This window comes from Falco biarmicus, chromosome 5 (genome assembly GCF_023638135.1).
Source record: "Falco biarmicus isolate bFalBia1 chromosome 5, bFalBia1.pri, whole genome shotgun sequence".
Lineage (NCBI taxonomy): Eukaryota > Metazoa > Chordata > Aves > Falconiformes > Falconidae > Falco > Falco biarmicus.
The window spans coordinates 30,597,223-30,625,039 of NC_079292.1; the positions used below are offsets into that span (position 1 = coordinate 30,597,223).

General features: G+C 40.4%; 1 protein-coding gene across 2 annotated transcripts in view; it reads left to right on the forward strand.

Annotated features, from left to right (window-relative positions):
• EXOC4 (exocyst complex component 4) overlaps positions 1-27,817 on the forward strand; it is a 408,492-nt gene that overhangs the window by 146,830 nt on the left and 233,845 nt on the right. The gene's annotated exons all lie outside the window — the stretch shown is intronic.

Consider the following 27,817-nt stretch of genomic DNA (forward strand, 5'->3'; position numbering starts at 1 on the left):
CCTTAAAGAATCAAATTATACTGCCCATTAGTAATCTAGGAGCTGTTTTATATATAGCTACTAAAAGCAGCCATGTATGAAAAGTCAGCAGCTGTGATACACTTTTCTTCCTCATCTCTATTCTTTGCCCCAAATATGGTACTTGGGGAAAAGCAGATTATAAACTCATGTCTGTGGTTGGGTAAGAATATAGGATGATACCAGCTATTCAGTTAATTTCAGGACCATTCAGTTAATATCAGGACCAGTGGCAGTTTCTTGAATCTCGAGTGACCTGAAAAACCAATGTCTCTTTCTTTTCTCCACTTTCACCCCAGTCTCCATAATCCTTTCAACATAAGCATAAATGGATTTCTTGCAAAATGATTTTTGGCACAATGACATATTGTAGTGATTTCTGCCAAACACTCATTACCCTTTTGTGTGAAAGCCATTTCCCTAAATTCTCTGATTCCAGCATCTTGATTTCTGAGTGCCTGTTTAATTTCTCTTTTTTTCTTTGCCATTAACAGGAATTTCTGAATACCTCTTCTTGCAGCAAATTAAATGAGGTTACAGCTTGGTGTCCCATCTGTACAAGAGCTTCAGTTCTGCTTTGTGTCTTGAATCTTTGAACTTTGGCTTTGTCCTTTTGGTGGTTATTCTCTTGAATGCTGTGGCACAAGGACAAAATTAAAAAGCACTTCAGCTGTTGCTGAATGGTAGGTGATGTTGAACCCCATTCTTGAAATGGAAATTCAAGTTCCGTCTTTTTTACATTCCTTAAGCAACAGGGTATTGATCCGCTGGGTTTAAGTCTTTAAAAAACCTGCTCTGTTATATTCCCAGTTTATTTTTCTGGTGGAGCCTGTTTTAGTTTTCTTTGCAGTTAGTGGTGTGAAAGAACTTGGAGATCAGATTTAGGTTATTAGGGGGATAAATCTTTTGCTTCATTCTGTGCTTTCTTATTCTGCCTTGTACCAGTGATAAAAGCGAGGGGATCTGAAGCTGAGCTTTGTCTGAAAGTTGTGGGTTTTTAGCTGTGAAAAAAGTTCCTGTTAAATGCCTATTTGAGATAAAAGTGAGATGCATGAAAACCATTGATGTGTTAAGCCCAAGCAAGCGACTTTAGTTCCTATTTTGAGTTTCAGCATGCTGTATTACACTTAGGTACAAATCTTTGTGCAGGATCTTTGTACAAGCAGTATACCAACTTTTCCACGTAGTTGTATTTTTATGTTAGCTGATGTGTAAGAGCAAGGTGGGAGCTTGCAAAGTTGGACCCATTTCTTGAGGTACTTTATAGTGGCTGTTCGTAGCAGTAAGCCTGAGGTCTGGGAGGTGGTATCTGTGTACTGTCTTTGCAAAGGGACTGTATAAGTGCTTACTGCTAACAGCATATTAAAATCCTCCAGGGTTTGGCTTTGTCACTCTCTGTCCAACTCTGGAGCTTTCACATTAGTGAAATAGGAAAAATTGGCTCCTCTATACTTGATGTCGCATACAGTATTTTGAATGCCTTCTGTAGCATGAGATTAAAATTTGAATATTTGAGGTCAGTCGAAGAAGAAGTAATGCAGTGTCCTTTGGTTGTTCTGCGATCTTATCCCAGTATTCTGTCACATGCTGATATAGTGCCAAAGCATATGGATCTCCATATGGTGATTTTTTTTTTTTTCTGGTTTTCTACCACGTGTAGTCAAGCTGATTTTCAGTCACTGAATTTGCCCAAGAGAGATAAAGAAAAATAAGTACAGCAGTGAAATAAAATTGCAGTGGTAAAGGCTGAAGTTTTATGTGACTTACTGTTGTTACAGTAATTACTAGAAGAAGAAAAAAAAAAAATAGATTTAATGAGTATGTCAGTAATCCAGGAACACGTGTTTCCAGCACCTCATTAAAGGGGGTGAGATGGGCTCCATACACTTTCTTGTCTCCCAAAAGACAAAATAATTTTTGTTTTGATACAGCTTCTGTGAGAAGATGGAATTAAAACAGGTTGGTTATCTTTCAGAGTGGTACTGCTAACTGGTTTAAATGTGTCTTGTCACATCATTGTTTTTGTACCATAAAGTAACACAGTTTTGAATTACAAAAAAGCCAGGAAAACACATCCTATGAGTGATTTGTCATAGCTTTATTGTGTTAGGGTGGGTTTCTTGAAAATACCAATCTATAAAATGGTACATGTATATATAATGTATATTGTAACATCTGTTTTTTTTAGTCTAATCTTGTTCTCTAGCAATTGTGTTACTGCTTTGGATGGATGAACCACTAGCACTGGTTCTTCACATCTTTTGAAAGAGTTTTGGCTGACCCACCATCTGTAGTTAAGAAAATACTCCTCTGCAATGCCTGTAGGATGGATTCCTTCTGTGTTTGGGTTTTTCCTCACTCCTGTGGGGTCAGATCTAGCTTATACATAGGCTATCCAATGGTGTAAAAAGCAGATGCACAGTGTGTAGTTTTGGCTAGTGTGACCACAAATATTTATAGGCCAGAGACAAGGGATACAACTCTGGGCTACTTCTTGTCAGTCAACTGTATTTTCTAGTGCTCATGGATAATGCTCTAGTTAAGAAGACCTGTAGATGTCTCCTCTCCTCCTTAGTCTGTTACCAACATACTGCTGTCTCCTGCTGCTTTCTATAGGTTACTTTTCTCATGCATATGGGTTGTTCTTGTAATATGGAGATGGCATAGCTGTTTCATGTTTTTTTAAATGGTCTTTTAAAATTGTTCTGTTGATAACTGGTGATAATAGTACCATTTTTACTAAGTCTACCCAATTAGTTTATGAAGGGCTTTCTACCCAAGTGGCATGTGGAATGGAAGAATTCAAACATACACATTTACTTTGTTACATCTTGTTTTATTTAAAAGCCCCAGCTTTTCTGCTCAGTTCCAGCTTAGTTTGTTACATACTGAGAGTACAGTATTTTCAGCTAATCGAGACATTTTTCATGACTGATTGTACTCAAGGTCTTGGGGGCCTGTATTTAATTTTCTATCTACTGAGAAAAAAAGAGAAGTCCCATGAAATTAACTTTTTTTGTTCTCTTCCCTACCAGTGTACCAGATGTGCATCCAAGCCACCTTTTTAATGTTCCCCTTGCCAAGCAATTCAGTATCCTCACAGTGAATATAGAGGAAAGGTTTTAATGCACCAGTCCAACTTTTACATACTGGGACACGTAGCTTCACTGCAGAAAAGGAGCAAATTGTTAGATTTCCCAGGAAGAATTCACTGAATATTTTAGCTGCTCATGATGAAAATGAACACCATGTCTCTGAGGAACATACTGGCTGGGGTGGTTCTGTAAATGCTGCTCTGTGTGTTTGTATGGCAGCACATAGTTAAGTCATTAAAATAGTCTGTTACCTGCACTCCTGAGCTTGCCACCAGATATGTTCTTAATGGGTTGTTCTATCTTTAATAAAATCCAGTCTCGCTAAATCACTGAATTGCTTTCTCCAGGAAGGCTCTTTACAGGGACCTGACAGATCGCCTCTCCAGTGCTTCCAGACGTCCTGGCTCTCTAATTCTTCTCCATAACGAGTTTTGTGCTGCACAATAAAATATTCATGTTAAAATAGGTTCTAAACTAATTATCTGCAGCCAGCAGTTGCCAGTGCAGTCATTTGCTGTTAGCTTGGCTCAAGTTAATGGCTTGTATTTCAATACAAATAGTCCCTCCTGGCTGTTTCCTGTCACTGATTCTTATCCTAAATGGAATTTCCATATGTGTCTGGAGCTAATTCTTCTGACTTCCAAAGGAGCTTTCTCTTTCTACTTCTGTACCTCCTTTCTAAAGAGGAGGATGTATTATGTATTATGCAGTTGTTGCAGCTGCATTTTCCTTGGAAGCAGTCATCTAGTAGGTCTTTTCTGTGCACACGGTGTGATTATACTCTGAGCTTTCTGTTACTGTGTACATTTTTAGTAACAATAAAAAAAATAGCTGTTCTACAGACAGTGACCATTCTGTTTGGGTATCAAAGTTACATACAGGAAAAAAGGGAAGAAAGCCAGTGATACATCATGGGAAGATACACAGGTAAAATAATCTCAACTTTTATCTGGAGGTATCACATTAAACTGGCATCACAGAAAATCCTGACTGTTGATTTTGAGCTTAAGAGTTCCATTAAGGAGGAATTGGACAAATGGAGGCTTAATAAGATGGTGCTGGATTTCAAAAGGACTAGTGACTTCTTTAATTTTCTGTATTAGCTATATGGGGTAATCAAAACCTCCAAGGTTTTTTCTCCCTCTTTGTATTGGAGGCAAGTTTGTATTAAAAATATTGACAGATATTACTCTCTTCATATTGCCATATGTCCACATATGGAAAACATGTCACTAAATGCATGAAAGTAATTTTGACTAATCATGTCTGTGTGCCTAATTGTTGGTGGGATCAAGGCCTGTGAGTACTAACATAGAAATAATTTAGCAATTTTTTTTATATATCTTCATGTTTATAGCAAATAAACTAAACAGCTTGAAGGAAAAAAATATCTGTTCTAGTCTATATTAATTTTCCCCCCATTAGTCATAATGGCGCTTTTGTAATCTGACATGTCTTAAGAAATGCATTTAGACATATAAATTGTCTAAATTCTATATTATTACAGAAATGAGGACAGACTCTTGCTACAGGTGTCTAGAGCTACTTGATATCAGAAAAGATTATTCTATTTCCAATTCCATTTCATCAGACATAAACAGATATCATCCAGTCCAACTGATCTTCTTCAGCTCCCCACATACCCAACATGGGTGCACCCTTGGTGTAGTCTTTGGGAGCAGAGGTCATTCACCTGGGATCTGTTGGATCAGAAACTTCAGCAAAATCATTCACATGTGCAGAACCTCTCTGCAGTCTGTGTGGGTCACTGACCTCGTGTAAGACACACTCATTTTCCCATTATTTTGTGTTATTGTGGCATTTCACCATTAAACCAGGGTTATGAGCTCCGTGAGACAGGGCACAGTCTTTAACTTCATGCTCTTTAGGAGCCTCTTTAAGGTCTCTATTTGTGGAATTGGAGCTGTAGGTTAACTAAGTTTGCAGACAGCACCCAACTGGTGGGGAGCATTTATGTGCCGGGGGCTGGGCAGGCCGGGCCGAGGGGCCGAGGCCGAGTGTGTGAGGGGCAGCGGGGCTGGGGGCAGGGGGCTGGGAACTGCCCGGGGGAAAGGGCCGGGGGGGCTGGGCACAGCCGCTGGGCAGGAGCCCCCAGCGTGCCCAGGTGGCCAAGGGGGCCAGCAGCGCCCTGGCCGCTGTCAGAAGCGCTGTGGCCGGCAGGGCCGGGGCAGTGCCCGTCCCCCTGTGCTGGGCACCGGTGCGGCCGCCCCTCGGGGCCTGGGCTCAGGGTCGGGCCCCTCAGGGCAGGGGGGACGCAGAGGGGCTGGAGCGTGTCCAGAGCCGGGCAGGGGCTGGGGCAGGGGCTGGGGCAGGGGCTGGGGGGGGGCGGCGGGGGGAGCTGGGGGGGTCAGCCTGCAGAGGGGGGGCTCAGGGGCACCTGGTGGCTCCCTACAGCTGCCTGAGAGGAGGCTGCAGCAGGGGGGGGTCGGTCTCTGCTCCCAGGGAACAAGTGACAGGGCGAGAGGAAACGGCCTCAGGTGGCGCCAGGGCAGGGTCAGATGGGCTGTGAGGGAAAATGTCTTCCCGGAAAGGGTGGTCGAGCCTCGGAACGGGCTGCCCAGGGAGGCGGTGGAGTCACCATCCCTGGAGGGATTTAAAAGACACGTAGATGTGGCGCTCGGGGACATGGTTTAGCAGTGGACTTGGCAGTGCTGGGTTAATGGTTTGACTGGATGATCTTAAAAGTCTTCCAACCTAAAGGATTCTGTGATTCTGTGAAGAACAAGGAGAGAGGAAGAAATGGAGTAAGCAAAAGCAGAGTGAGTTAAAATTTGAAGCAGCTAAGAGACTTGACTTATCTACAGAACAGTGTTACTCAGTGATATTCTTAGTAGATTTTCATCATCTTATAAGTCTTAGTCATCAACAGGAACATCACATGACAAAAGCTCCCTTGTTCTCCTGTTGCCTTAGAAGAGTTGGTTAAGCTCTGTTGAGGGTTTTAGAGGTGACATGCATATGATATGAATCTTAAATCACTAAGGATTTGTGAAGGAGGTACTTAAAACAAACCACATTGTAAGTTTATGTTTTCTGAAAAGAAGGGAGAAAATACTTTTACCTATTTACTATAAAGCTGTGAAAGTTTAATGAAGTTTCACGTCGTGTAAATTTTAGCATGAGGAAATTTTTACTGCTATCAATCTGTTTCATATTGGTGCTAAATTTTGTTCATCTTCAGTATTTATGAAATTAAGGAGCAGTTAATGGGAGACCATTCTCCCAGCAGTGCAGATTAGTATACGTGTGATATATTTCCTTTTCTCCTTGACTCTGTTTTCCAAGTAACGTTTGTTTCTGTGGAGTGTGAATATGAAGAAAAGAATTAAGTGATGCAACTTGAATCTGTCGTGCAAGGAACCAGAGGAGTGCCCCTGTATAGTGGGACTTGAGGGGAAACAGGTTTTTTTCCTTTATTATTTTGTGTTTTCGAATGCTCTTGTCACATAAATACGCAGTTAGTCTATTCTCTTTCTGAACTGTTCATCACTCTCAGTGTTGCTGAAGCAATGATTTTCTGCTACGTGAAAGATGACTGATAGAAGTTTGAAATTGATACCTAGACTGTGGCTGTGCTTTCAGGTATTTGATCACCAGTATATCGATGATAATTTCTTCAATATCCTCTTGATTTGGGGGACACCCCCCCCCCCCCCCGTCTTTTTAGAACTGAGTGGAATGAATGTTATCTGACCGAAAGATGAATGTAGATTTAAAATTCACTTGATAGCAGCTATTTTATGGTTTTAGCTTGATTTTCTAGGAAACGAGTGCTACCATAAATGAATGAGTTCTTTATGATCGTTCTGTCTGTCCCTCCCCACTAATGTGATTCATATCAGCTATATCTGAGAGAAGTAGAAGATGCAAAGACATGTGCAATTCCTGGAGAGAAAAAAAAAGTCAATGTGAGCAGCTGCACAGAGGAGAAAAACAGTGAGGGGAAAGCAAGTAAAATTTGGACAGTGTGGTCAGCAGGAACCACTTGCTGGGGATGAGATGCAGAGCTTCAAACCATCCATGTTTGATGGTGTCTTTTGGGCAAATGTTGTAGGGAATGTATGGAGATTTATGGCTTTTACAGTGTGGGAAGCTGAAGGGGCAAAGGGAGCACATCTGTTTCAGTGTCAATCCTTAAATGGGTTTTGGAAGTGGAAATAGCATGTACTTATTACAAGGTATCTTTATTGTAGACTTTGGGCTTGATTTTTCATACCTTCGATGTTCTCCACAGTACTCAAAGCAAGCAGAAGTGTTCATCATGTCTTGCTAACAGTGGAACTGTGTATCTCTCAAGTTGGATTGAGTCCTCCATACACACTTCTTTATCCCACCCCAGATCTGTCACTAGATTTGTTTACTAGCCTGGTCATGCATATAAAAATTAACTCTTAATTTTTGAGAATCAGATACCTTGATTTCAAGAGACTTAACATGAACATCCCTGAGGCGGTTGAGGCTGTACAGCATGCTGGTGTTCTTCAAGGGACTGGGATATCCTGGGGAGTTGCAGCAGCGTTGCAGTTCCCTTAAATGTCCATCAGTGGAGTATTTGGTAGATGATTGTGAGGCTGTCTTACTGCTTTGAGCAGAACGTGATGTGGAGTATGGGCAAGATGGAAGTTGTGTGAATTAGTGCCATGTGGTTCAGAGGTTAATTATCTCTGGTGAGAAGCATTAAACTAGATTTTGTGTCTTGCTGTCTGTTAAATGTAAGCAATGGGTACTTCTAATATAGTTCAGGCATGGTGTAGGTCCTCCTAGCAGTTCTTCCACCTCCATGTTGCCACTATGTGCAGATATTTAGCTCATCTGCCCCCTTTCCATTTGCAGTCACTAAGAGGTCTTGCAGGAAGAGCTGTGCAGAAATAGCTGTGCTGTTTTCTCTAAGGTGAGAGTGTCAGTAGAATGCTGCATGGGACACTCGCTGGTCCAATGTTTGTTCAGGAGGAGAAGACTTTTACAACTGTTACATGGATTTGTAATGGCAGCGAAAAGCTTTGGCTACATAAAACATCAGGCAAACAAAAGCTGCACCAGCATGGGGAATATTTTGAGTTCTAAGGAGCATCGGCTTTGACTTGACACCCCTCATTAGACAGTATGACTTAAAGCAAGTTGAACGTAGACTACTTTGGTATTTAAGTCCTAATGTTGTCTGCTGGAATACACATGGAGTTGGCAGTTGCTGACCTTTTGCATCTGCTGTGTCTAACTATTCTTTGAGAGAAACTACTCAAGTATCCAAAGCCATAATTTCCTTATCTGTGGAAGAGGAATAATGAAGCTAATGTCTTGTAAAACCTCACTGATTGTGAAGACTGATTAGTTAATACTTAGAAATCATAGGAAGTGCTCCACTGTGAAATATTTATTAATACTGGCTTCTTACGCGAACGAAAACATCTCACTTGTAGCATTTCTGTAAAAGAGTCTTAAGAGGTAGGAAAAAAATATTAAACCCAAGTCCTGGGTTAAACTAAGCTTAATCCTGGGTAAGTCAGTTAAAAAAGGAGAAATCCTAGGAAAGAAAAGCTGTGTTAATACAAAGTAGTTCAGATAGTGCAGATTATGCTGCCTCTCCATTCTCATACTGATCTAACTGCTTAAGGAGTCCAGGAAAAAAAAATAAAAGCTTAGCATGCCATTATTAATTGTTATGGCTCTTAATAGGGGTTTTAAACTTTAATTCCTTGACTGATCCCTCTTTCTTTTTCCCCCCACCCCCCTTCTTTTTTTTTTGCTTGCTGGCCCCCTGTGGCCTGACCAAATACCTTCCTAATTAAATTTAATAATAGAAAGAATCATCAGTGAGGTGTGTGGTTCTGCTGGGAAGGAGGATGGTTGAGGCTGATGTGAACAAAAAAGAAATTATTTCTGGAGTTTCAGCTGAACTTCTCAATACTCTGGCCTGAAGCGGTGGAAGAGAAGTCACAGAGGTGCCAGGAGGGAAGGGTTAAACATGAAGTTTGATCTCCTCATTTCCAGGGAGTATTTTGCTGGCATACATTAGAGTAAAAGGGGCTATAAACTTTATTTTGAGAGCCCTAAAGAAAAGTAAGCTTTGTGTACCGAATCCCAAGAGTTTTTTAAGAAAGTGGATCAATTTAGTTAAATTGTGAATGAGTATTCTCCTGTGAACATCTGTAAACTGTTGAGTTTAATTGGCCTACAGCTGGCTCTGATTGTAGCTGGGGGGGGATTTTTTTTCTTTTTAGTATCTCATTTCCTTTTCCCTATGGTTTCCTGGTATCATTTGTTGTTGTTGGTTTTTTTTTTTTTTAATTCATGTTAAAAAGTAAATAATAACACAAACACATCCCCTTCAAAGAGCCCTGAAGAGAAGTGGGTTTATCTGGTAGAGCATCCTTTTGTAGACACCTCTTACTGCCTGAGCATCAATGGGTTCCAGCTGCTTGTGGGAATGGAGGCTGGGTGTAAAAGGTGTTCAGGAACTTGGTTTATTGGATTTGTTTGCTTTACATTATGTTTTTTCCCCTTTTTAGATTCTTTTCAGTCTGTTTTTTTTCCCTCTTCTTTGAACATGTTAACAGGCAGTGCTGGGTGGTTTATACAGTAGAACCTAGCTTTAAACAGTGAGAAGGGAAAGGACAAATGCTTTTCAGCAGACTTTTCTTTTGTCTGGCTGAGATGTGAATATAACAGTGGGGTTTTAGTACTACTCTCCTCATAGTTCCTTAGAAATAATATAAAGAATGAATTTGGTTGACATTTTCTTATGGCCTTAATATTGTCCATTGGCAGAGAGAGCAGAATTAGATTACAACAGGGTGCTACAAGATGCAACTGTGGCCTTAAACTGACCTGTGGAAGATTAATGACTTCAAAGTACAACCCCACAGAATGGCCTAACTTGGGTGGTGGTGGTGGTTGCTGTTGTTAACATCATCATTATTATTTTCTCCCCCAGAGCACTGGTCATCTTTCCTGGCTACTAATTAACTAACTGTGTGGTTTTGCCATTTGTTGAACTTAAAACATTAAAACTGACTGCATGTTTGGATGTTTTTTCTGTCCTTGTCCCCTCCTTTTTTTTTTTTTTTTTCCAAGTTAAAGATGCACTTTATATTAGAAAAAAGCTAGATATGTTAACATGTATTAACATTGTTAAAATCATATAATCTGTCCTGGATTTTGCAATACCCGAATTAAAAAATTTAACAAGAAGTATGTGTTACTATGAAAAATAATATTTTTTAGGGAAGATGGATGCAGAGAAAAAGGGGGAAAAGCTGTGCAGAGAGCAAGCCAAATATGTATTTACATATAATATTTTAAAAAACCAAGCAACTAAAAAACTTAATAACATTTGATGGAACATCTGGCAAAGTGTGTGACATTGTTTTGCCAAAATATTTACTGCTACAAAATGAAAACAAACTTTTGTGCATTTCAGAGGTTTGGAGTATAATTGCATGATAGAGTAGAATATATTATTTTATAAAATATTGTTAACTGGCTTCCCTCCTAGAGATTGATATTTCCAATTAAGATTACAGGATTTGGAGGGCTGCTGGTGTCACTGAATCCAGCTCCTGCATGTTTCTTAAGTGGTGAAATCTTTCAATTCTGCTTGTAAACTTGTCAAACTCTGTGGCTGTGGTGGCTGGGATATTTGACCTCCCTATTCAATTGGAAGGGTAATGTGGATCCTTGCTGTTCCCGATGGGGAGAAGCTGTTTTCTAATTTCCAGCTGAAACTTGTTAATGATCAGTTTTACTACCAGCTTGTTCTTCTGCCAGGAAGGATTAAGCTGTTTGTGGGAGGGATGAAGAACAGCTGGTGCTTTTTCTTTGGAAACGGCAGGTGATGATACAGGCTGGAGTAGATAAACCTAAACTGAGGGGAAGCTGGCGTTACTTCAGTGGAGAGGAAGCGGTTTGAAGGCATCGGATTAGTAAATCGAGTGTGCTGGAAGACCACTGGTCTAAATGGTGGGTGTTCATTGAGGTGGGACAGAAGTGACCCCTCTAGCAGCTGGGTCACTGTGGTTGCTGGTTTCTGTGATTGCCAAAGAAATTCTCCCATGTGATGGAGGTTCATGTTTAATTTCAGGGCATTTGGGTTAGTTGCAGCAGATGTTGGTAGGAGGGTGACTGGTTTAGCATCTAATTAGAAGGCCAGAATGGTCTGGCAGGTATTTACATCTTTGAAGCATGGTACACTACTTAAATGAAAACAAAAGAAATTTTTAAAAAAGGGAGGGGAAAATGAAAGAGCTTGGTATTTAATTCATGTTTGGCCTTTTTATGGGCCATGCATTTATTTTAAGGGGAAAATAGACACGGAAAAGCTAGTGTGAAACGGCTGTTACAAATATAGTTAGTGGTGAAGCATGGGCTTGTGAAATAAATTTGAAAGGGAAGAGAGGAATGACTGTAGGATGAAGTCAAGGGAATGAAGATGATGCAGAAGAGCAGCCTAGAGAAGGAAGGCTGTAAATTTATTTTCATGTGTACAGATGTTTTTTGAGCACCACCCATGAACACTCCAAACTTCAGGAGAACATGGTGAGTTTGGGGAAAGAAGGTATAATACCAATAAGAATGCAGTTCATACTTAGTAAATCATCATACAACTGATGTGGCTTATTGTTATTAAAGGAAGGTGGTGGAACAGATGTTAGCGAGAAAAAAAAATTCTCAAGGGGGAGGCAGAAGAACATACAGAAAAGGAAGGATATGCCAGAACAGGTGATCAGATGTTGCAGATCTCTGAAATCTGGCTAAACTCCAAAAGGACCAAATTGGGAAGTGTTTAATGTAAGATGGGAGCTGAGCCAGCCTGTGAGAAACAGATACCAACTTAATTCTTTTGTAATAATTGAATTTTCGTGGGGTTGGGTTGGAACAATTGCCAAAGCAAAAATTGTTACTTTTGAATACTCAAATGCTGTGAGAAAGAAGATTTTTTTTTTTGGTAAGGAATTATTTTAACTTATTTGTTGGTAGTATGTGCTTTTTCTGTATTTTATTTAAAATTTTTTTAAAACACTTTGTTTGTTAGCTGCGCAGTGTGGGAGTGTAGGAGCAAATTCATGTTAGGTGACTGGTGGTGTGGAGGACTCCTATTTAGCGTTGCTTCTCAGGGATGAACATCATTATCCTTGTGCTGTGGCAAAAAAAGCATATTAAGCAAAAGATCAGTTAAAATTCTTTTTCAAGATAACGGGAAGCTTCAACTAAAATAAGTGTGAATATTTGGAATTAGTTAAAAAATGAAAATTGTGTATAAATATTTATAAAGAGGAATGGTGCTAGTGAGGCAGCAAAGCCATCTCAGAAGGCTTCGTGTCAATCAAAACACGCAAATTTGTTCAAGATTATTTATATTCATAAAAAGGTGGATCATTCAGAATGAATCTTAGGTTTGAAGTGAGTGGGGGCAGTAAAAAAGCATCAAGGTTTGGCAGAGGGCTTTTTATTATGATTACTTGTGGTTTAATAAAGTGTGTTGTAGTATTGCTTGTGTGAAGATGTGCGAGGGTGGCGTGTGGTGTGAACTACTACAGCATGTAGAGCATCAGTTCAGTGCTTTCTTGAATGGAGAGAACATGAAAAAAGACTGAAAAAGGGAGACAGTTGCTTAGAAATTGATCAAACTGGTATGTTGTATAGTGTCATGGCTGAGGGAAAAGAGGTTTTTTTGTGGGTTTGTGGGGTTTTTTGTGTGTGTGAGACTAGACATCAAAGGGAATTCAGGGACATGAACATGAGACCCTTCACAGTGCCTGGAACAGACACTCAAAGAATGCCCCAGAGATGTCACAGGGGCTGTGCTTTGCCCTGTGGCACCATGGTATTTATGGAGGTACAGTCTGAGGGACTGGATTTTCATCCTGTTGTTTGTGTTGAAGTCCATTTCTGTCCTGTTCGTTTTCCCCAATTCAACCTTTCTGGGCATTGGGTCTTAAGTGCAGAGGCTATGTAACCACACCAAGGATGAGGCTTTTGTTAAGCTCTTTGATGCTACCTAAGTTCAACAGGTTTTTTTACGAAACTAAAAACACATCAGAGTATTTGGAGGTAGTTCATCATAAAAATCGCTTTACAGAGCTTGGGTTTGCTGCTGAAAATAACAGAAAAAACATTGTCACGATTTTCACAAGGCTTTAAAATTCATATTTATGTGGATTTGTACAGCTTGATCCTTAGTGTGTGACATCTGCCTCTGTGTGTTTGCTGTGGTTTACAGCACAGGTTTTACTGGAATAAACTATGGAATTGAAAATCAAATTGCATGAAGATTTTAGACAGAAAGAAACCTCTGATGCTGAGCTCTTACCCCTTGTATCTTGATAGAGTTGAGGGTTCAGAATTTTGGAAAAGAGATGAGCTCGTTGCAATAAGCAAAAGGCTACAGAGTTTAGCTGATGGGAGATATACCGAGAGAGACAGTTCTCCAGCCAGGGAAGATTATGGTGCCTTTTTTTTTTTCCCTTTCTCAAAGAGGCAGAATCTGCTTGGACAGTTATTAGCTAATGTGTGTCTGGTCTGCTGAGGGTAGCAGTAACAGCAGCTAGTGTGTTTTGAAAAGAGCAACTAAACAAATGCAGGGTACTGGCAGAGATGGGAAATGTTGCAAATCACAGCTGTGTTAACTCAAAGGAGGAGACCGATTTCTTGATGAGCTGGCTTTTGTCCTAAACTTTTCTCTGTTCCAGTTGAATAAAATGATGATCCTCGTAGTCCTAATGACCATAGCTTTCTGGAAATGTAAAATTACCAGATCTCATTAATGCTGGGCTAGATCATTCATCAAAGCACTTCTTATGCCTCATGCTGGCTCCTTTTCTCTCCCCCTCTTAATCTTTCTCTCATTATAACGATGTGTCTGCCCTTTAGACCTATCTGCTTCCAAGGAGTTGACACCTGCAGAGATATTATTTGGTGAAGACTTGTTAACTCTTTAATAGTTGAAATGTTGAGCCTCCGGTAGGAAAAACACAATCTGGTGGAAGCTGCTTTGCAGAATGAGCACAGCTGTAAATACCTCGGTAACAAAACCTAGCAGATGATTGCACACTAAGGAGAGGAAATTATTTGTGTATCGGTGCAGTGCTTTCTTCTGAGAAGCTATTAGTCTCCTTGTCAACAGGTCCGTGCAAATGCAGTTTATGGCATTAGCTTTTCTGTTGAAAAAGATTTTTCTATTGCTTTGGAGACTTGCTTCCAACCTAATGTGTTTTTCACATGTGCCTTGAGTACCTGGATAACTCAAGGATAAAGATTTCGAAATAAGCCCAAATGCCATGAAATTAGACCTCGCTGGGGACAAATGCCTTTAACATGTACGTGGAAACTAGTTCTCCAGACGATACTAATAGTTCTGTAGCACCTTTTATCTAAAGAACTAAAGCACTTTGCAAACACTCATATTACAGAAGTGCTGCACTGATCAGGTATTTTAGCCAAATAAATACTGTTTGTAAAGGAATTTTCAAAAGAGCTTTCAGAAATACCTGTCACTGTTTCAGCGTCTTTATTTAGTGACTGAAGCTCTTATCTCTCTCAGTAGGGGATGCCAATTTACTGATGTACTTTTCAGTTAAAATCCAAGTTCCATAAGGCAGTGAGAAAATGCAGCTTGGGGGGGGGGGGGTGTTTGAAAGCTGTTTTAAAGTCAGTTCTGTAATAAATGAGCCAATTTAGAAGATGTATCAGGTGCCACAAAAACAATCATTGGAAACTGCTAGATCTGTGTTGTTCTGAGACCCCCACCTATCATGCTAAGGAGTTGAGAGTTACCATGTTCATCCTTTCTACTCTGCATCCATCTGTTCTCGCCTTAAATGTCCTTTGTTAACTCCAGGGGGCTCACACATGTTTTTGTCACTACACAATGACAAGCACACTAATGTTCTGATCAACATCTAGGCTCCTAGATATTGATACTACCATTTTTAATTACTTGATTAAAAAATATTCTTCCTCATGTAGTACTTGCCAAGTTCTTGACATTGTTTTGATAGCTGACATATCATAATAGTTGTGAAACAATATTAGCTTGGAGAGATGTAGCAAAGTTCTGCAGGAATGAGGCTGTTAGAGACTATTTATTATTTCCATTAGTCATCTCTAACTAGAAGAAGTCAGGATTGGAAAGGCTACTTGAGTTATCCAGTCATCTTCCAGTCACTGCAGTCAATGAACCATGCAAGGAAAGGAACACATTTATCAAGACTCAGTTTTACTTTGTCCTCCTACTGAGAAACAGTCCAGAATGTCTCTGCTTTAACATTTAAAGATGTTACTTTGATATTCCATCTGGATTTTGTAATGGACAAATTACATTTCATGGTTTAATACTGTCTTTAAATAATTTCTCTCTTTTCTTATATTTACTTTCCCGATCTTTTTATTTAGTTAACCAGACCATCAATTTTTTTTTTCTTGTAAGATGTGCTGATCATTCTGGCTCCTGAACTGTCTTTCTGTGTCTGTTCCAGTTTCTTCTCATTTTGAATTGGTATTCCAGATGGTGTCTCACTGGTTCCTTAAATATTCATAGTATTCTCCTCTTGACCTTACTGGAAACAGTACGCCTCTGTATCTTGGATCACGTTTGCTTTTATGGCTGCATCCACTGGGTGGTCCCGAGTCCTTCTGTGATTGATGGATATACTTGAATTTGTCTTCTAAAGTTTCAAGCCATGCAGTCTTTACCTCATGGCAAAAATTATTAGCACCTGGATGCACTGAAATATGCAGGATCAAATTACATTCTATTCCTCCAGTGATCAAGAGTATCAGATTCTCCTGTGTGTTGGTAATAACTTCCATCTCTAGTTCCATCAGCATCTTTTTTGCACGTTAACTTTTGTGCAGTTGTGAATAAAGAATAAGTAGGAATATCTCCTTAACTCGCCCATAAGGATTTTGATTAGTTACCTTTTTGCAGTCCAGAAGTTCTGCTTTCAGCATAAGTAATTATTTTTTTCTCCTTTAGTTCATTAACCACTGCACAGTCATGTTACCAATTTCCACCTTCTCTACCTTGGTGCTTTCCTTTACCACTTTTATTTTAACTATTAGGTCCATTAAATATATTTTCTAAAAAACTTTGTCGGAATGTAGGTTTTAAGAAGCTTGGACACTGAATTCTTTCCGTTTTGGATCCTTTATTCTCCAAAACTTGGTTTCAGAGGCTTCACAGTAACATCTGCTTCTTACAGCACCTCTTCTGGCTCTTCACAGCAGTGCTGATAGTTTATTCAGAGCAAGTTATATTGTAACATTAGATAATTAATGAGCATACAGATCTTTGGTGAGGTCTTTATTGGGAATTGGTATGGGATGTAGTTGTTCACTGTGTATTTTGTGCCTAGGGTTAAAATAATTCATTAACTGGAGTTACTAGATGGCCAGTCCAGTGACCTTGCCAGTACAGGGCTTCAGAAAGGGCTTGACATCCTTCATGTCCTGCTTGTGGTTCATACAGTGGAGTAATCACCATACTGCACCGATTTAGTATGTTCTTTTATATTTTTACTGCATCTTATTTGGTCACTACTGGGCAGAAACAGGCAGCAATGCCAGTTCCCACTGTTGCTACATAGGGACTTTGAGCCAGATGAAAGCATCTGGTTAACAGTTCCCTTCCAGGTTTTGAGGTTACTCTAATTTGACACCTATATCATAGGTTTTACATTTCTAATCCTTTGTCTACAGTGTGCTCCTATGGCTCGTCAGCAAAGACACGCTGCTCCATCAGCTGACTGCCGACCAAATAAGTAGAAGATAGCTATAGCCATGTTAGCCATGGTGTCTCCAGCATCCTGGGTACCACATGGACTTCTTGTTGTCTTGATTCAGGATGGCTTTAGGAGTCTGCTCAGCCTTTCTGTCATAGTTATTTTCTGTCATAGTATATTTATATCTGTTATAGTTATAATTAAATATTATTTTATTTAATTACTTATTATCCAACCAAAACAAGGTTGGAGGGGACTTCTAGAGGTCTTTGGTCCTGTGCGCTGCTCAGCATAGTTAGATCAGGTTGCTCTGACTTTGTCCGGTTGAGTTCTTAAGATCTCCAAAGATGGAGATTCCTGTGCTTCACCACTCAAAGATTCCTCCTCCCCTGCCCTGAAATTCAATCAGAATTTCCCATGCTGCAACTTGTGACATGCAGAATGATCGGACACCTTTATGAATTGTTGTCTGTTCTGATACCAGTTTTGTTCAACCAGTAATAAAATTTTACATGGTGGAGAACTGAGAGTAAACACTCTTTCCTGAAAGCAGCAACTCTGAAGAACACTTAAGCAGTCATACTGATCCTACACCTAGACTGCTCCCTGCACTCTTTAAATAATGGTGAAAAATTGGACGGGTACAGAGGAGAGCTAATTACAGTTAAAGAATACAGAAAACAGAGTCCTCTACTGTCTCCAGGGGAAAAAAAAATAATGAAAAGAAGATGAAGTACCTTCAAAGGTACTACAAAGAGTACTGAAGGACTATTTCTTTCTTTGGTGCACAAAGATGTAAGAAAAGAGTAGCTTGAAGCTGAAGTGAGATATAATCAAACTAGATGCAGTCTTTGAACATGAGCTGATGTAGCACTACAGCAAAGTAAGGGGGGAGATCGGTTCTCTGCCTGGCTGAATCATCTCTAGATGCTACCTGGATGTCTAGTTAAAAACAAGCTATTGAGTAAAACTGAATGGACTCTTAGCTAGAAGAGGCCGGTCTAAATGATCTAATGATCCTTCCAGCCCTAAGGTCTGTGAATAATTTTAGCTTTGTGAATTTCCATGAGGAAATGTTGGGATTTTTGTTTTGTAGGGTTCAGAGGTTACTTAAAAGGATTGTTCTGTAGTCTGCTGCATTTTTTTTCTCCTTTTATGTTGGAGCATGGGCTGGTGAGGCAAAACTTGAAAGCAGTTAGGAATGTCAGCAGTGCTCATTCTTCTTATTAGAAGATGTGTCAGTTCTCTGCAGTTTAAACGTATCCCTGAGCCTATCAGTGTAGCTGTGCTGAAGGTAGGGCAGAGTCTGCCTGCACATGATTCTGATGGGTCATATTTGTGAAGCCCTTAAGACAAGTTCAGCACTAAACTTGGGCACTTGGCTGCTTTTGCTGCTCCTGGGTGACCTGCCAACATGTTTGTAAACTCTGACCAAGTCCTTATTGCAACCATCCTTATTCTGTGTGGTTTGCTTATCCTCTGTTGCTGTGCAGAACAGGACACGGAGCATGAGATACCAGCAGGTACAAAAACATGGTGCACAACCTGATGAGCACCAGAGGACTGTTGCAGGATTTTTGGGTGCTTGTTGCTTCCCAGCCTCTGCTGACCTTCTCAGGTGGAGAGGTCTCACTCCCCATAAGGGCAGTCTGCTTTCATAGTCCTTAACTTGATTTCTCTTGGCAGCCAAACTAGGTACGGTTGACAGATTATGTCTGAGAAGGGCTTCAGTAATTGCTCGTTCTGTTCAGTGACTATGTCAATGACAGATGGTCACACTGAATGTTTAAAATGTTCAGGACCCTTGGATGATCCCTAAGCTTATGAACAACAAACTTTGCCAACATTTCTGTTGTCTATTAGTAGAAGAATTCAAAGTGTTTCCTTGAATTACTGGGGTTTTTTCTCCCCTAAGTCTTAGGCATGTTTTGCTGGTTTTATACTTTCCTGAAACATTATCTTTTTTATTTTTTTTTCTTATTAAAGAGGGTCTCAAGATGTTAGTACAGACTGGCATAAGCAAGTGCCAACTGCTATTGCAGACTTGTTAACAAATTTATTTTTGCCTGAGAATGGCACATATGGCCCAGAGCGGAAATATTAGGTCTGTAGTTTTTGCGAGGGCTGGCAGATATTGTCTATGAAGAAATAGCATTTGGTTCAGTCATAAATTTCATTTTTATCTTTATTGCTGGAAGAACTTCTCAATATTGTTTTGTGGGTGTTCCCCCCCCCCCAAGTGATGGTCTTCAGTCATTTAACAGTCCTGTGACAGCTCCGGAGTTGCAAAAAAGAGGTGGTGGGAAAGTAGTCAGTTTATTTGTGGCATCTCTTTATTGCAGTTTAGTAGCTGCAAACTAGGAAAGTCAGCTTACGTGACCCATCTGAATTTCATGGACCACAAATTGCCTCCAGACCTTGGTTTAGGATGGGTTAGCTGACCTGCAGGGTATGAATTTGATACTTTTTCTACTGTACACTGCATCATTTTTTACAAGTCTTGTAAAACCAACTTGTAAGGAAGATGTACTTACTTTTATACACTTATTTCTAATTTTTACTTTGAAGCATTTGACATTGTTGCCTTTTCTGGGTTGACTTTTGATCCCACAAACTCTGAATGCTATTGTGGTACGAAATATACTATTTTGCTTTCTACAGATTCCTTCATTCCCCTCGTGTTCTGATGAGGAAAGTAATGTGGATTTGTGGCATGTTTCTGTCCATGTACAGCTGGATTCATGTACCATTCCTACATGTCAGTAATATGCCGTGTTTTATGTTCTCATAGTCTTTCAGAATGCATCCAGGTTCTGGCATAGCATCTGCTGCAAAAGAGGGAGTGTCAGCCAGCACATGTGGACAAGGATGGACCAATCTTTCTGTTGCTATTTCAGATGCTTTTTTTCCTTTTGCGCTGCCAGGCATTGTGGTGAGGGATGTAGTAATCTTCAGCAAGTTTATTGCATTGGATCAGATTGTGTATTCAGGTCGCATATGCGGCAAAGTGGCTTAAAATGAGTTTCTTGCTGTTGCAAGACATTCTGATGGATGTCTGGATAATTTTCCTATCTGCATATGCGAAAAGGTGAAGGAAATTATTGCATCCCCGGCCTTATTTAAAGGAGTGAAGGTTGTTCTGATGATCTAGAGGGAGGAGATTGACGTAGCTAGGATACATTTAAATCAAATCAGTAAATTAACATCTTGCTATGGTTGCGTAGTGTGCTTGACTTAATTAGTGGGGGGTGGGGTGGAGAAAGGACTGATGTGCATATGTGTGTATATATATGCGTGTATTTGGAGGAATAAGTCAATATGGCTGGACTATGTGATTGAAATACGTGAGTGAAACAGGCCAGAGGATGCATAAGTTTGGCACGGTCTGTACCATCTGCTGGTGGGAGATGCAGGTAGATTCAAATACCGAGATGTCTCTGACCAGAGCTCATTGACAACTCTCACTACTTTTCCTTTCTGTATATGTTTTTGGATTTTGCTGTTTTGAAAAGAACTGTAACTCCATTTCTCTGTTTTTCACGTAATTTCATTGATTAATTCCTCAGTGCTGCTGCTCCTCATCTTTGACTTAGAATTTTCAGTCCCTGTGTTTTTCTTCATTTAGTGGGAGAATATTGGAGCAGGTGGAAGTAATCTTTGGTGCTTCTCTCAACTGCTTTTTTAATTTTTCTTTGAAGCTATATTTTGGAAGTTAAGGACTTTATATTTCAAAGTGGCTCCTGAACAAGTGCCACAGTCCAGAACTGGATACTTAAATCAGCAACAGTTGCATCACCCGAAGGAAATCTTGCTGATGGCAGCCTGGAAATAAACACACTGAACTATGTCCCCAGCTGGGAGATGAGAATATTTTTGTGTTTTCCTGGTGCTTCACGGCTTTTTTTTGATCATAGCCGTTAAAAGTATGAGAGCTTTCCCATGTTAAGAAATGAAGTGTGCTGTTGAGACACTCCTGGGAAGACCAGCATGTCGGCATGGCACAGCACAGCCAGGCAGAGGGAAGCTTGCTTAGCTCATGGGCAGACCTGGAGAACAGTGTGGACTGCGTTTGACCATCCTGCTTCTTTCCTGCAGATCCAGCTTGTTCAATACCTTTTTGGGCATCTCTATACCCAGCTGATTTCAGTAGTTACAGACATGCCGTAACCCACTTTTGCATGAGCACCTTTGCTAAAAGCCTGAGTAACTCAAACGGCTTTTCATTGCTTCCTCCAAGACTTGTATATGTGCTGAGATTATCAAAGGTGATAGTCACCTTCAGGTAAAGAAGTGATGTATAAAAATACCCATTTTGAGTAAAACCTGTGCAGGTGTTGAAAACCATGCTTGTTAGATACGTGCCAGGAAGGATCTGTTATTGTGGTACCGATTAGGAAAGCCAAACCAGACACGATTAAACTCTTCAGGAAATGTCAGTGTTCCAGCTTCAGCAATGATCGCAGGCATTGGCAAGACAGCACAAATAGACAGCAGCTGTTGGCCCCTTTCCATGGTATCCATGGTAAGTACCTTTGTATTGGAGGGGACTTGAAAGCTCTCTGAACAGTGCTGGGAAGCTCTGTGGTTTGACTGCCTCAAGTGCTTCTGATGCTTTTTTTTCCCCAGCGTAGCTGCTCCAGATTATTTGATCTACTGTTTTGGGTAGTCAGTCATGGGACTGATGGCTCTGCGATAAAGTCAGACTTCCAGCAAAGACTGGTCTGTTTCAGTGTACTGCTTTTGGTTTTCTAAAATAAATGGAGAGGTTAATTACTTTTTAAAGTTACTTTTTTTCCCCTCGCTATTGAAATGGACCAAATAAAGCCAAAGGGAAGAAAAGAATGTACCCATCTGGTTTACCTAGCAGGACATCCATATCATCAGACTGCCATGCTCAACCCATGTCAAGAAAGTCCAGTAACACCAGTCCAGATTTGAAGTGCTTCAGATGTGTAGCAACCACCATGACTGTCACTTGCATCTCAGTGGCTAAGTGGTTTCACGTAGAAAATATTCCAAGTAGGAAGGTCACTTCAGGTGAGCCAAGGGCAATGGAAGGCTTTTAAGCATCTGCTTTTCTCTGTGTTGCACCTTGGAGCTATCTGCTGGGATGTTCTATTCGCAACAGTACTGGCTTTTACTGCAGGATTTGTTGTTCCCAAACTTACTTGATTTTAAAACCAGAAGTACTTTTCAACAGCTGCTTGAATTTTTTGTAGTGGTAGTGTATTCTTGGGAATGGTTTCCCTTTGTCAGCAGCTGCTCACTCCTTTCTGAGTTGTCCTTCCCTTGCTGTCGATTTGAGCCTTCAATTCTGTAAGAGGTCACGTTATGCAAAATTAGTGGAAGTTCTATCAAATACAGTTCTCAAATGATGTATTTTACTGGCAGACTGCTACCTGATGTCTTTCACTGGCCTCCAGGACTGTGCTTTCTCATTAGGTTCATTTTAGGAAATATTTCAATGACTTTCATTCCTTATGGTGATGGCCAGCGTGGTGGTGGTGATGAAATAACCTACAAAAGCTGGACGACCTTAGGAACTGGAGTAAAATAAAGGGGATGAAATTCAGTAGCACTAAATGCAGGGTCATGCATCTGGGGATTGGTAAGAGAAATCAGCTCTAAACTAGGAGCTAATCAATTGGGAAAGATGGAGGATAAGTGGTACTAGTTGATTACAGAATGATTGTGAGCTGCCAAAGCGTTGCTGCTCAGAAAAAGGCAAATGCGGCAAAGGCAGGGTATTTCCAGCAGAGACTGGAAACTATTAATGTCACTGTACAGGTCTTTGATTAGAAGTAATTTGAAATATTGGATGTAGTTTCTGGTTGCTTATAATGGTGAAAAAGACTATTTCATGCTGGAGTAAAGTAGTCTCAAGGGGGATATACTTGCCTATAAAAGGTATTGGGCACTTTGAAGGGTGGTAAAGAGCTATTGCCTGAAAAATGGTGTTGCCACATATGGGAATAAACTGGCCAAAAATGAATTTAATCTGGAAATTGGAAAAAGGTTTCTAACAAGTGAGGTCTGAACAGTGAAGGGAAGAAACTTGGTTTGAGCTTGAGATAGGTATGACAAGGGAGGTGCAGGTGGTTGTATTCAGAGAAGTTGAAGGGTGAAGTTAATGACCCTGGAAATCCTTTCCAGTATTTTGTTCTCATCTGACCTGCTTTAGGTTTTCAGTTCAGTTTGTATTTAGATGGGGGGAGTTCAAGGCAATTACAGGGAAGACTTGCTGGAATCATCCAGAGTTTTCTGTTGTTGCTTATAGCTGCAAATTGAAGAAATTTATTCATTTTAGAAAGCAGCTGCTGTTGTCTTTCATAGAAACAAATACATTTTTGTTACTGAAGCATTGTTGAAGTCTGAGAAATTAGGAAATTGTTAAAAAACTTTGTGCTTGCCTGCATTCTCCTGGGCTTGTGGCAAATATCAGGTGTTTGCGGTGCTGTTGAAATCAGCTTGGAAACAGAAGATGCATCATACCAAAACAGCCCCTAAATAAAAATCCTCTGAAACTGCCAAAGTCGGGAGAGGCAGATGACTTTGAAATAGTCCGTAATTACCGAGCCTGTAACTGAGAAAGTGCTCTAGTTAGTCTAGAAGGAAAAAAAAAAAAACCCAAAAGAATCAGAATTACATAAATAATGAAAGAGCTAAAAATGCCTTGGTTTTGTAATGTAGATGAAGGCAAGGTGTCATGATAGTAACACATTTACATATTGGGATTATTTAATTATCCTATCTTGTCCTCTGAAGAAACAAAATGATCATGAATATTCATGTTTTCAATTAAAATATTAATGGCGGACTGAGACTTTGGTTTTTATATCTCCAAACACCCATAAACAGTTTTATTTAAATGCAGTGAAGACTGGAGGTCAGAAGGGGTTTGCCTTTTTCTTTTCAAGTTGTAGAGAGGTTGATGTTTTCCTTGAAGACAGAAGGACAGTACTTGCTCCCCATTTGCTCTGTGCTAGTTTTTGAAAGGAGTCTCATCATTGCTTGCTGCTCCAGTAGCATCCTGTACCTTGCTGAGGACTTGGGAAGATTGATTTACCCTTAACTGCAGACTGCAACCACCATCAAACGCATTGCAGTGATCTCCCTCTGCTCTTCTCTGGTGAGACCCCATCTGCAGACCTGCATTCAGCTCTGGGGCCCCCAACATAAGGAGGGCACGGACCTGTTGGAGCGAGTCCAGAGGAGGCCACAAAGATGGTCAGGGGGCTGGAGCACCTCTCCTAGGAAGACGAGCTGAGGGAGTTGGGGCTGTTCAGCCTGGAGAAGAGAAGGCTCCAGGGAGACCTTAAAGTGGCCTTTCATTCTTATAAGCCCCCTTTAAGTACTGACGGGGAGAAACATTTCAGTAGGGCCTGTAGCGATAGGACAAGGGGGAATGGTTTTAAACTGAAAGAGGGCAGATTTAGATTAGGTATAAGGAGGAAATTCTTTACCATGTGGGCAGTGAGGCACTGGAACAGGTTGCCCAGAGCAGCTGTGGCTGCCCCATCCCTGGCAGTGCTCGAGGCCAGGCTGGACGGGGCTTGGAGCAACCTGGGCTGGTGGAAGGTGTCCCTGCCCATGGCGGGGGGGCTGGAACTAGATGGTCTTGAAGGTCCCTTCCAACCCAAACCATTCCATGATTTGTTTTGGTTTGTTTTCATTTTCAGCCTGTAGGTGCAAGTTACTGCCTTTGCCTATGAGATCTGTGCAAGACAGCTTTTTTCCTTGCAGCTCTTAAATAGTATTTATGATCTGTAGTATCTTCAATTGTACTCATTTACATTTTTTTTCCAGTGTCATTACAGTGAGCATGCTTGGTGTTATCAAAGAAATTAAATTAAACCATCCTGCTGGCTTTGAATTAAGGGAGTTGAGGTTTTCATTGGTAACTAAATGCATTCAGTCGGCAGCTAGTAAACATTTCCAGCTTGTAAATGGTTTTAAAGAAGAGAATAAAAATCTTAAAATATTAAAACATAATGAATAGTTGCTCCAAAAATATCCAACTAACCCGTACAACTGATTTTGCTAATAAAGAACAATTCCTTAAGAATAATGAGACAGAAGAATAATAACCAGGAAAAAAAAACAACCAACAAACAAGCATTTTTTTAATTTATCAGCCGGAAGGGGGACATAAATTTCATTTATATGAACAAAAGTAATTAAACTTTACAAGGTAAACAATTAACTAAATGGATACAAGTTTTTTGGCTGTTATTTTGTGAGTAACTAAGCATACTGTAGAAATAACTGAAAATGTGCTCTTTTATGTTTAAATTGGAGGCTGTGGCTCTCAGGTGAAAGCAGACATGGCAGGGGCTGGTTGGGAAGGCAAGAGAGAGGCTCTCCTGGCCTCAACGGCAATGGATTTGGGCCTGCAGTAGTGTCTGTAGAGGGTCAATTTGAAGTTATTTCACAGGCTTATTGGTGACTTTAAAGTCTTAAAGGAATTTGTGATAGAGAAGATTGGACATACCACAGTGTGTTTGGTCTTGAAATGTGTTGATCAGAGCAGCTTCTCTGCCAATGTTGGATCCTCATCTTGCTCTCTCTTGCAAAAGCCTGGATGCTATGAGGACTGGTGCATGAGCAGTACATACCCAATCAATTAGATCTTCTCTCTTTAATAGGGGGAAGCAAATTCATAGACCTCCTTAATTTAGAATTTGATTTTATTTTTTATTTTCTGTTTGGTGCTTTTATTTGCAAAAGAAGAACCTTAGTTCATTACTGCCTTATGCATTGTCTGTTGTATAGACATGTAGTACTGACGAAGCTACCAAAATACAAATTTTCTTATTTGAATTTGACCAAGTTTGCTAATACTGCCAGGCAGAAAGTAAGCAAGCTAACAGAATGATACCAGTTTTCTCACCTGATCATAGAAGACACACATTGAACTCTAAAATCTTTGTGGTCATTGTTCTGTACAGACCCATTTAATATGCCTGTGGTAAATCTGAAAAGGAGTGTTCTTCTGCTAAAGCCCCTTTTCTCAATAGTGTACATGGAAAATAGAAATATGTCTTTTATGGATGCAAGTGGATGATAATGTCCGCTCTACCCAACCTCTTGAGTGGCTAGAGGCAACACCAGCTGCGTGCTGGAGGTCACGTTACTGCTTAGCACACTTCTGTGCTTGAGCTAATAACCCTTTTCCTCCTGTAGTATCTGTACGAGCTCATCCAAGTAGATATGCCCATAAAGAAATAAGTTTCAGTTGAGTCAACACAAACTTCTGCAGTATCTTGCCTTTAATAATAAGGATTTCGTTGCATGAGGTGACTGAAGACTGTAGCGTTTTGCACAAATGACCTGGCCAGTAAGCAAATGCTTGGCGATCGTAAGAGAGTTTTGACTTTTTGTAGTTTTCTGGTTTATGGTATAGAGCTTGATGGTGTGAAACCTGTGATAGCAGAAGATTTTGTGCCTGAGAGCACTCAGGATGTCTCTTCTGGTTTACTCTTTTGGTGTGTGCCAGGGAGAGCCCAGGCCTGTCTGTGAAAATTCCTGTTGCATTACCTCTTGGCCATGCCACTGCAGAACAAACCACGGCTGCTTCAGCCACCTTGTATCCCAGCTGTGCTGAAGGCGTCTGGCAGTGCTTGAAATGAGGGTGATCTGCTGCTGTTTGTATGCAGAATGAAATGTTTCAGGGGATGGGAAGCAACTACTACATACTTGTTTTACATCACCACCTCCATATTGCAGCTGTAGATCAGTGTCCAGTTTTCCTAGGTGTGAATGAGCCTGGGGGTTTGGTTTTATTTTAAAAGAAAAAAAGGCAAGCTAGCAGAGTCATGAGCTGGCTCTGCCAAAGATACGAGGAACACCATCCTACCTGACTGCACCGCAAAGGCTTTTGGAGGATTCAGGAGAGCATTCGATTTGCTAAGCAAACTGTTTGGGACATTTTGAAGAGTGATTAAAAAAACAGAGGAAAGATGCCATAAGTGGGAAGCACCTGGGGAGCATAAAGATAGTTTGAACTATTTCCATATTGAGCCATTTTGCAGGTTTTGGTGGCAAGTTTCACATATTTTTGCTTGCAAAGAGTTAAATGCAGTTCTTGACAGCTACAGCATGAATGCTGTATAGATGTTCTTGCATTTGTTTTGAACTTTAAAAAAACAACAGTCTGATAAGTTGGAACAGGTTTTCCCTGAAGGAAGACTATAGAGTGTAATTTCATTACAAAATACAGTACTTGGAGATGAACTGGAGTTGGAATATATTTTTTTTTTCCACCCTAAGGGATCTGACATTTCTATTTCTTGACATTTCTCTCATTGTTAGACCAGCTTCTTTGTGCTGCCTTTTTTCCCCCTCCCCTGGTGAAGCTGTACCTGTCTTCTTGAAGCTTGGAGTGTCTTTTCTTGTAGGTAAAACTGGTAAGAGTTTGAATTAGTTCAACAAGCAGATGGTCAGAAAAGGAGGCTCTGCTGCAGTGCTAAGTGTGTAGCACTGGGTCATGTGAGTTGTTGCTGGAAAGAGAACGGAGCAGTAGTCCCTTGAACATGGGCATGGTTAAACCTGTAATTTAGGAAAGTATGTTTTGTGATAAAGAGAGAGATGTAAAAATAGTAATGGGTTACTTGGAGGTCTGGCTTAAGGTATGTTAAGTATGTCAAAGATAGCACTTTAAACAATTTTGTTCCTGGAGCCCATTATTTTAAGAATAATGGATGTTTGTATGATATTTTCTGATTTCAGCTGCCTCTCTGCACCATTCTTTTCTGGAGCCTTTAAGTGGTAGCATAGCAAGCCAGCTCATCTAATGTGTTGGAAAGCTTTGTCATTTATTCACAGGGGAACAGAGAGGATATTTTTCCACCTTCATCTGTGATGATCCCATGAAAGGCATGTCACGTTGCGTTCTGGTAATGGGTAACAGTCCTCTGGCAGAGTTTACAGCACTACAGCTATTCACAGCTTTCTGCCAGCACAGCGATG